Source organism: Anomaloglossus baeobatrachus, chromosome 2, assembly GCF_048569485.1.
Source record: "Anomaloglossus baeobatrachus isolate aAnoBae1 chromosome 2, aAnoBae1.hap1, whole genome shotgun sequence".
NCBI lineage: Eukaryota > Metazoa > Chordata > Amphibia > Anura > Aromobatidae > Anomaloglossus > Anomaloglossus baeobatrachus.
The window spans coordinates 141,796,385-141,808,064 of NC_134354.1; the positions used below are offsets into that span (position 1 = coordinate 141,796,385).

At 40.7% G+C, this 11,680-nt stretch overlaps 1 pseudogene; it reads right to left on the bottom strand.

Annotated features, from left to right (window-relative positions):
* Positions 1–2,921: 2,921 nt before the first annotated feature.
* LOC142287636 (eukaryotic translation initiation factor 3 subunit J-like) lies at positions 2,922–3,413 on the bottom strand (annotated as a pseudogene).
* Positions 3,414–11,680: the final 8,267 nt, after the last annotated feature.

The window sequence follows — 11,680 nt, forward strand, 5'->3', positions numbered from 1 at the left end:
ATGCTTCATCACTAAAAGTAATATTTTATATACTTCTTCTAATGCTTCACCATTAAAAGTAATATTATATATACCTCTTCTAATATACTTCTAATGCTTCACCAATTATTAAACATTTTAAAAACTTGTAATGTTTCACCATCAAAAGTAATATTTTATATACTTCTAATGCTTCACATTAAAAGTAATATTTTATATACTTCTAATGCTTCACATTAAAACTAATATTTTATGTACTTCTAATACTTCTTCAATAAAATAAATATGTTAAAAACTTGTAATATTTCACTATTAAAAGTGATATTTTATATACTTCCTCTAATTCTTCACCATTAAAAGTAATATTTTATGTACTTCTAATGATTCACCAATAACAGTAATATTTTATATACTTCTAATGCTCCATCAATTAAAGAAATATTTTAAAAACGTCTTTTTCTTCACCAATAAAAGTAATATTGTACTGCATGTATTCTTTTTAATTCTTCACCAATTAAAGTACATCATGTACTAAGGTACTGTTCTATTCACAATGAGGATAAGTCATTTACTACTATCATATGATATTGCCATGGAAATCTTGGCATCATATCATTACAACCTGGAAGAGAACAAGAAGGAGACAAAACTATCAAGATGGCTAATTTAGAAAAAAAAATATATATTTTTTTAACCTACAGTAAGTTTTCTTAGAATTTATGACTAGGGCTGAGTGGATCTGGACTGTAAAAGTCTGTATCTCCGCAGTTTCAATGATATCTGGGTGCCGGACCCGGGCGCGGGATTCCGGGTACATGATCCGGATTCGGCAATTAAAGTAAAAATAAAGAAAATAAGAAATAAGTGAGAGTTTCATACTTACCGAGACTCGGTGTCATGGCGGCACACTGCTTCTGGGTCGCGCATTCACTCCCTGTACTGTATAATTGCATACACAAAGCTTTCCGTGTTTTTACCGCCCACTGGCTGTCCTCTCGTCTGTGATTGGTTCCAGGCTGACGGGCCACAGCCTGTGACAATGTCTACTGCAGTCATTGCTTATTGCGGCTCAGTCATAAGCTACACTCAGAGCTGGCAGTCTTCTCTATGGCTGCTAGCACTGACATGTGTCGTCATTTGATCTCATGTGGATTACGCCGGATCTGGAGGGCTGTGTTGGGGGTTAATAAAGTGGTGAAGGAGGGTGTGTTTTGCACTTTATTCCAAATAAAGAATTTTTCTGTGTGTGTTTATTTACTGCTATTTACAGGTTAGTGTGATGCAGGTATCTGATAGACGCCTGTGACATCACAAACCTAGGGTTTAGCTGCAGCTGTGTGCTGCTGTTAGCCTCTTATTACCCCAATTGCCACTGCATCACGCCAACGGGAAGGGCCGTTATTGCACCGGGATTGTCACATCTAATAGATGCGGCAATACTGGGCAGCAGCGGGCTGAGAATACTATGGCTGGGGATGAAAATTGGGGGGGACCGCACATCGGTTTTTTTTTTATTATTTATTTAAATAAACAAAAAAGCCGCATGTGGTTTCTCTTAGACCAGAATCACACTTGCGAGGGACTTGAGAGAGTCTGCCATGGCAAAGCCTTGCATGTGTGACTGTGAGCACTGGATACACAGCACAGACACAGCCGGACAGCTGGGACTGCAGCCACGGGCTATATCTGTGCTGCCGATTGTTTTATTTGTTTATTTTTTACCACCATTCTGACCCGCAGACACTTGCTCTGCTTTCCCCGCCCACCGGCCATTCTGCCACCTGTGATTGGTTGCAGTCACCTGACACTGCCACTCAGGGTGAGGGCGTGTCTAACTGCAACCAATTACACGTGCTGGCAAAATTGTGAATATTGAATTGTCGGCTCCGGATGGTAAAAGCATGACCCGGAAGGAGTGTGCCGCCATGACACAGCCTGGGTGAGTATACCATGCGCGCTCCTGCCCCCATATGCCCTCCACAGACATTTTTAATTTCCGGATTCCGGAGCAGATTGGACTTATTTTTAAATCTGTCAGTGATCCGCCAGTCCCGGTGTTTTGGGCATTCGATCAGCTCTATTTATGACTGAAACTTATTCAAAAGAGTTTCTTGAAGTCATTTCATTCCAATACAAAGTTTATAAGTAAACACAATGTACCTAGTGTAACCCTCCAGTACTATATTTGCCATCTAGATTTCTTGGATTGGTTAAGTGAAGCATGCAGAGGAAAGTAAACTGAATAATACTGCATAGGATATACTGATTTCTACAATATTTCACTAAATGTCAGTTTAAGAGACTTAGCAACAGCTCAAGAGTTATTCTGTTGAATATATATTACATTTCTAAGCATATGTGGCCTTTATGCTATTTTGTGTGAGGCCTCTACTACGGTGGTGACTTATTTTTTACACATTAACATCATGGAGACATTTTGTTGCCGGATATCATACAACACATTAAAGCACAATGGCTTGCACAGAAAACAATTTCTTTTTACTAGACATTGTGAATGTAAATGATGTGCAGGTACAACAGACTGATGACTCAGACTGTTTATTATCTCCTGAATCACCAGTTTCCCTACTGAATTGAAGGCCATTAAAAAAATAGTTGGTAATGAAAATAAAGAATTGAGCCATTTATATGCAGGGTAATGGAATTAATAGGAATATTTATTTAGCTAGCTCTTACTATAGGATGATTATTTGCCCCTGATGATGATCTTTTAGTGTGTTCTTCATAGGACCTAGCAACCTTTTGGGTAAATTCAGTTTTCAGAGTCCAATTGGACGTACAATTTTTACCAATAGCTACTTGTATTGCAAAACAGCACATTGCATACCATATTGTGGTTGGCAGGTTTATTGTGAAAAGTGCAGCTGAATATATGCCATAGATGTCTATATCTCTAAGCCTATACATTTGAAAATGTGTTTCTAGGAAGGGGGGTAATAAAGTGATATCTCGTATTGTGTGATCTTCTCCTTCAGCAGCTTGCCAAATTCTGCGAAGTCATCTCGTGAAGACAGATTCATTGCATCAATTCCAGTAATACTGCCTATGCCAAAAGCTTATTTTGCTAACTCTAGATCTGCCTCTTCTTGTAATTTTATTAGTCGAAGTTTCTCTGCCATTTGCTCCTCTGGTCATAAATTTACAGGTTCTTCAGTCTCTCTACCACCCTCCTTTTTATTTCCTCTTGTTTATTTTTTAGAATGTTTTTCTTTTATTGTTTCCTGTAATTTTGTTTTTTAGGGACTATGTGTTCTACAATTTTCTCAGGTTGTTGCTTCCTCATCATCATACTAGTTATCCTTAATTTCTTCACCTTGTCCTTCCCACTGATGCTTTGCCGTTAATGGACCACCCTTTAGAACAGGTTCTTCTGGTTAAAAGTCATCTGCCTCCCAGCTGTCGGTCTCCGCCATGTCTTCCCACAGTCGACTTGCATGTGCTGTTGACTTGCATCTGCTATATAAAAAAAATATATTGCAGGGTATATTTATTTATTTTTATTCTTCATTTATGTATTTAATTTGATTATATAGTGCCATTAATTTCCATTACGCTTTACAGATATAATTTTTTGATCTTTTTATTAATACAGTTAGGGCCGCCATCAGGGCATTAAAACCATGACTGGTGTACCAGGCCCAGAGAATAGGGGGGCCCATGGTAATTACTTAGCTTTATAAAGCCCTGGTCAGGCCCCCCCTTTTCACTGTACCCCAGCCACAGCCACAGCAGAGGGGCCTGACCGTGTCGCTTCAGCCACTGCACACAAGGCTAAATTGCTTGCGAAGCCCTTCTAAGGCATTGCATGCAAATTAGCCATGTGGCCGGAAGCAAGGCGAGTGGAGCAGAGCAGGGAGGCGGCGCATCATCCCGTGGCCCACTGTGATGAGGTCATCACTCTGCGACCTCATCACAGTGCTGCGGGCAATGCAAAGGTGGTGAGGACATGGCATCCAGTGGGGAATGGTAGGTGCTTCTTGAGCTGAAGATCCCTGGGGGTGCTGGGGGGCCCATCCAGTTGAAATGCATCGCTGCTCAGACAGGATGCCGCGTGACATGGGAGCCAGGGAGGGTGAGCAAAATGTTTGTTTTTTTTATTTTTGTGCAGACAAACATACATGGAGAGACCCTGGAAGGGGATATATATATATATATATATATATATATATATATATATATATACAAGAAGGAGGACATATATACCAGGAAGGGGACAAAAACCAGGATGAGCACATTATACCAGAATGTGCCCAGGAGGCGGATATATACACATCAGAGGACATATATATATATACAAGAAGGAGGACATGTATACCAGAAAGGTGACAAAAATCAGCATGGGGACATATATACCAGAATGTGCACAGGAGGAGAATATACATACCAGAATGAACCCAGGATATATATATATATATATATATATATATGGGCCTGGGATATATATATATATATATATACCAGGGTGGGTATATATGTACCAGGAGGGTCCCAGGATGGAGACATATATACTATGAAGATGACATATATGCTGGGAAGGGGACAATAAACCAGGATGGGGATATACATAGCAGGAAGGGCCTAGGATGGGGACATATATACCAGGATTAGGATATATTCCAGGGAAGGTACATGTATACCAGGAGTAGGACATATATACCAGGAGGATATTATACGGAGGAGCAGTGTGTGTGGGGTGTAGTATATAGAAGAGCATTGTGTGTGTGGGTATATATAGTGCAGATATAGTTGTATGAATGGTTTACTAAACCAAACCAATGGAGTTTACCCAAAGAAAACACCTTTGCATATACATGACTGGAGCATTTTCCAAACAATGTGCTAATGCAATGGGATTTTGACCAACTTGTCTTTGCCTGTTCTGTTGCATATTCAAATTGTCTCTTCAGTAAAGGAGACAAACTCTAGCACAGCGCCACCTATTGGAAGTAGCGATCCTAAAAGTCACAAGTGGATTTTTAACAATCCTTTGCAATATGACTCAGGATATATAAGCCAGATCAGAATCCCAGTTTGCAGACACGGTGTTTCGGGGTGCTTGCCCCTCGTCAGTGCAAAGTATGGGGGTGTCTGATCTGGCTCATGAGAAAGCTGTTGCATATTAGCAGCTATAGTATTTGTAACTATATTTAAAATAAAATGAACACACATTAAAAAAGGTTCTCACCTTACCTTTAAAAATACAACTACCATGAGTGTGCCATGAAATTACCAAAAATTCATATTTCTCAAATTTGAGTTTTAATACTGGTTTTAGCTTTGCTATAACTTTAAATAATGGTTTTTATATTGGTACAAAGCTTTAGTCATTGATTTTTGACCTTCTAAGTTCTAATGCCATTCTTATCCTGGTGCCCTTTTCCTATGCATTTTTTATTTGAGAGAAAGATGAAATAAAGATGACATTACTGAGCACATTGACAATGCTGGCATCAGCTTCTTTGTATTGCAGAACAAAGCAGTTCTAGACCATCATCTTTTTAAAACTAAACTGGTAAGATAATAATGGCTCAGTAATCCTAGAAAATATCTTTATTCTGAAGGTAGCTTAACATTTATACCACATGAGGTTTACTATAGTGTTCTATACTCTAGGTAACTGATTCATACCCAGTGTACATATAAAAGGAAGAAGCTTGACCACCCTCTGCTTTGAAGTTTACTTTTAACTCCTTTGTGTTTGGTGCCTTCAAGTTTTGTAACTGAATATGTAAATTTCATATCAACAATATAGGTGAATATACAGTTAGGTCCAGAAATATTTGGACAGTGACACAATTTTCGCGAGTTGGGCTCTGCATGCCACCACATTGGATTTGAAATGAAACCTCTACAACAGAATTCAAGTGCAGATTGTAACGTTTAATTTGAAGGTTTGAACAAAAATATCTGATAGAAATTGTAGGAATTGTACACATTTCTTTACAAACACTCCACATTTTAGGAGGTCAAAAGTAATTGGACAAATAAACCAAACCCAAACAAAATATTTTTATTTTCAATATTTTGTTGCGAATCCTTTGGAGGCAATCACTGCCTTAAGTCTGGAACCCATGGACATCACCAAACGCTGGGTTTCCTCCTTCTTAATGCTTTGCCAGGCCTTTACAGCCGCAGCCTTCAGGTCTTGCTTGTTTGTGGGTCTTTCCGTCTTAAGTCTGGATTTGAGCAAGTGAAATGCATGCTCAATTGGGTTAAGATCTGGTGATTGACTTGGCCATTGCAGAATGTTCCACTTTTTTGCACTCATGAACTCCTGGGTAGCTTTGGCTGTATGCTTGGGGTCATTGTCCATCTGTACTATGAAGCGCCGTCTGATCAACTTTGCGGCATTTGGCTGAATCTGGGCTGAAAGTATATCCCGGTACACTTCAGAATTCATCCGGCTACTCTTGTCTGCTGTTATGTCATCAATAAACACAGGTGACCCAGTGCCATTGAAAGCCATGCATGCCCATGCCATCACGTTGCCTCCACCATGTTTTACAGAGGATGTGGTGTGCCTTGGATCATGTGCCGTTCCCTTTCTTCTCCAAACTTTTTTCTTCCCAACATTCTGGTACAGGTTGATCTTTGTCTCATCTGTCCATAGAATACTTTTCCAGAACTGATCTGGCTTCATGAGGTGTTTTTCAGCAAATTTAACTCTGGCCTGTCTATTTTTGGAATTGATGAATGGTTTGCATCTAGATGTGAACCCTTTGTATTTACTTTCATGGAGTCTTCTCTTTACTGTTGACTTAGAGACAGATACACCTACTTCACTGAGAGTGTTCTGGACTTCAGTTGATGTTGTGAACGGGTTCTTCTTCACCAAAGAAAGTATGCGGCGATCATCCACCACTGTTGTCATCCGTGGACGCCCAGGCCTTTTTGAGTTCCCAAGCTCACCAGTCAATTCCTTTTTTCTCAGAATGTACCCGACTGTTGATTTTGCTACTCCAAGCATGTCTGCTATCTCTCTGATGGATTTTTTCTTTTTTTTTCAGCCTCAGGATGTTCTGCTTCACCTCAATTGAGAGTTCCTTAGACCGCATGTTGTCTGGTCACAGCAACAGCTTCCAAATGCAAAACCACACACCTGTAATCAACCCCAGACCTTTTAACTACTTCATTGATTACAGGTTAACGAGGGAGACGCCTTCAGAGTTAATTGCAGCCGTTAGAGTCACTTGTCCAATTACTTTTGGTCCCTTGAAAAAGAGGAGGCTATGCATTACAGAGCTATGATTCCTAAACCCTTTCTCCGATTTGGATGTGAAAACTCTCATATTGCAGCTGGGAGTCTGCACTTTCAGCCCATATTATATATATAATTGTATTTCTGAACATGTTTTTGTAAACAGCTAAAATAACAAAACTTGTGTCACTGTCCAATTATTTCTGGACCTAACTGTATATATATGATCACTGAGTGTCTGCCCATTGGGACCTCCACTGGTTTTCAGTCCCCTATGTGAGAGGAGCAATGGTATGCAATCTCAATAACCACCTGTGTTTATTTCAATGGGATTGAAAGAATAGCTATTTCCATCAGGAGTGAGGATTGTTAGGAAATCCTGCAACTAAATCCATAGCAATCATACACTTACCCTGTGTATGAATCAGAAATGTATTTAGTGGGAAAATCTCTTTAACGGTCAGTGGCTATTTTATGCTTTTAGGGGCTTTGGAAGCTAAAACATTTTTTTTTTTTTTTTTTAAATTATTACTATGAGTTAGTGATTTTTTTTCTGTTTATGATTTACAGAGTTGTTTATATTTTGGTATACTTTGAAGGTAGTTACTACTGTATTTCAAGCTCATTTTTTTTGTTATGTCCAACAGGGAGACCTTTGAAGACATTCAGACTTTTTTTTTGCATTGCAGTTAAAAAACAAACAGGTAGATGAATTGTACCCTTATGACTGCTGTCATGACCACCACCAAACCTCCTAACTTATTAATCCCTCCCTTATTTCCAATCGACGCAAAAAGGCACACACACCACACGATCTCTTTAGTGGACGGGGTCGGCCACAGCTTTATTTATTATATTTCCTTTCACTTCTCTTTATAAAAACGTCTCCTTTAAAACTTCAACTTCTCAGAATACTTGAAACGATTGTTTCACCATCTTTTTAACTCCAACACGGTGTGGCCCTCCGGACTCCCAGAGGCCAAGTTCGCACTCGGTCTCATTAACATTGATTGAATTTACCGCCAGCTGTGACTTGAGCATCAACTCTGTAATAAGAAAGACCATATCACCATCTTTTTAACTCCGACACGGTGTGGCCCTCCGGACTCCCAGAGGCCAAGTTCGCACTCGGTCTCATTAACATTGATTGAATTTAAGACCATATCATACACCAGAAAGGAAAATACCATTTAAGGGAGGGAGGGAGGGACGCTTGTCAGCCGATGCTGGAAAAGAGGCCGATTCCCCTTGCTTCAAGCCTCATAAACACCAGGAACGTACCATCAGGAAAAGTAAGGGTGGGGGAATCCAGCCAGGTCCCATATACCATATAAGGGGAGGGGAAGACACAGCCACTGGCCTGTATAAGCACTGTGGGAAAAGCCTGAGCCAGGCACCCCCACTAAATGAAATGGGTATTGAACTGTTCTTAATTAACCACTCAATTCCTGTCCCAGTCTTAAGGGAGGTAAAAGGAAGGTGTAAGCCCAATCCTGAAGCCCTGCAGACAGCAGTCAGTGACCACTTCCTTATGCAGTTTGTAGTCCTCCAGACTGCTGTCATGACCACCACCAAACCTCCTAACTTATTAATCCCTCCCTTATTTCCAATCGACGCAAAAAGGCACACACACCACACGATCTCTTTAGTGGACGGGGTCGGCCACAGCTTTATTTATTATATTTCCTTTCACTTCTCTTTATAAAAACGTCTCCTTTAAAACTTCAACTTCTCAGAATACTTGAAACGATTGTTTCACCATCTTTTTAACTCCAACACGGTGTGGCCCTCCGGACTCCCAGAGGCCAAGTTCGCACTCGGTCTCATTAACATTGATTGAATTTACCGCCACGAAGGGGCTGGTGTACCCCTACACCACGCCCCGACCGCCACCACACAAAGAACCGCCTGCTCGACCCCGTCCAGTAAACCACAAACCGTGACAAACAATTCGTATCCTGCCACTTTTCTCCATGTCAATACGTCTCACTCACCCTGTCGTGTAACTCTCGGGTTATCTAGAACCAATAATAATAACCCTAAAGTAGTTGTTACCCCAACCCACTCTGCTGACGTACATTGCCACTGACAGCACCTGGATCCAATACCGACCAAGACTCCCCTTCCAACACACGCAGGTGTTCCCAAAACCAAAAACCTTTGGTCCTGGCCTACTCGCAGCCTTCTGGGCAGCCCAACATATGCCTGACAACAGACACTAGGCCAGCGGTGACCTGCCGAAATACAAACGCTAACTTCGGAGCATGCAACTACAGCAAAACGGTCTGGCTTCCATTTACAAACCCACCAACACGTTTAACTTGATTCCCGACAAGCCCACTCCGTATACCTAGAGCTGATCCTGAACAAATGGGTTCAAAATCCCTCGGAGATACCATGATCAAAGTTCGGAAAATGAAAAGCGCAAAGAGACCAGGCGCCTTGCCACGTAATCCAGACTGCATAATAGGGTACTTTTGGCCAGGCACAGATTTTAATATAATCCACGCACCCAGGATTGTCCTGGAGCACTTAATTTGAACCGCAGCATTTAAATGGTTACTAGGACAACATTATACGCATTGGTAATCAGTAACCAGGGCAACATATGCGCTCATCCACCTGCCCTGGTCCCTGATACAACAAAGTCCTGTACCCAAAGAACGCCAAAAAGGAAACCGCTCCAAAACCACCAGAACAGACCACAACACGCGCCGCCTGCTGCCTCGTTAATAGTTCTTGTGAAAGCTGAAACCAACCGTTTTCTCTAACACTGTCGAATACGAAGCCCTTTGGGACCTCAGCTGTTGCAACTAGCGAACTATATTCTTTTAAGGGGGAACTGTCGAAACAGTGCCTGCAGTTACGAGAATCACTCTTAGCAACGTACACCGCTCCCTCTACATCTTACCATATGTGTCCCAAGTTGTTACTGCACCAATGATCTGACCGAGGTCATAGCTTATTCCTCCGCTACCCCATATCACCTTCAAACGTGCCCAAAAGTTTCCTGGTATGCCTCTGGCAGCAACCGATGAAATTCCTGCCAAAGCGAAAGAGAGAATCAGCACATTTATTTTAGACACCTGTGACATGTCTAGTGCGAGGCCAAAATATATATGAAGAATATATATGTGAAGTGAACTGGGACCGAAAATACCCCTTTTTTTTTTTTTTTTTTTTTTTTTTTTTATTATTATAATATTTATCCGAGCAGCATAGACCCGATGGCGCATGATACAACCGTAAACCGAACAGCTCCTTGAGGACCACAGGGAGTGCATGTTGTTCAATATTACCTTAAGATACAGTCATAAAACCATCTACAGGTCCCTTAATCCTCTCAATTTTGCCTTTGGGGGCCAGAAAACCGTGGCCACGAAATCTAGCTCAATATCTAAAACAGGGGGGAAGGAAGGGTCACCGAGACGCCGCATTAACCGCTGAACCAGTCGAACAAACAAGGAGATATTCACAACTAAAGGTATCCAGAATGAGAGCTGTCTTCAAGCCTGACTACCACCAACGAGCCACGAGAAACTATAAGTGTTGAGTTAAACAATATCTGTTAAGTTCTTTTGCCACAAGACCCAACGGTAAATGTGCATGTTGTGAAAAGGGGGTGTTCTAAAACAGCTGCCGTTCTGGCCAAAAATTTTTAGCTTTTTTTTTTTTTTTTTTTTTTTTTTTTATTTGTGGTTTATCTAGTAGTTTAGTTACTGTTGATTTCAAGTCCGAAAAGGCGGAGCGCTAGAAAACGGAAGGCATGAAAAACCGAACGTAAGGGCCGCTCACAGGCTGGCCTCTGCCATATTATTGGTGTACAAGTCTAACTCCCTACCTATCTCTACACAGGGGACCTTCGGCCGGGAAGACTTACCTGGTCTGGATCAACGGCTGCACGTGAATAACATTCGCGCTTTTATCACCCAAGCTGCTATCACAAAGAAACCTATTGGGTACCAAACTGAACCCTGAAACTCATGCGTCGAATTGAGATTACAGACCCCTTTCATTAAATTGTTTTCATAACTATTTATATTATATGTTTTATACTAAAATTAAGGGGTGTTTTAACCTACTTTAGTATCATATATCATATGCACTTTAGGTTTTTTTTTTTTTTTTTTTTTGTTTTTTTTTTTTTATAATGTGAGCTTATATTCAATGAACCTATTTACCTAATTACTTCAATGTATTGTATAACAATAGTTCAGATGTATTGCCTACCTCTTTGCCGCTATTTTTTTTTTTTTTTTTTTTTTTTTTGTAAGATATAGTATGTGCGTTAACGTTACAATATTGATGGTCTATTACACACTGCTGCACACAGCTTACTGATATGTATGCTGTAAACTCTCTCCCTAGTAACACCAGCCGCACACAGCTCACTGACCCATATGCTGTAAACTCTCTCCCTAGTATCACCAGCCACCCACATACTGATATGTATAGCTGTAGGCTCTTTCATCTTGCAAAATT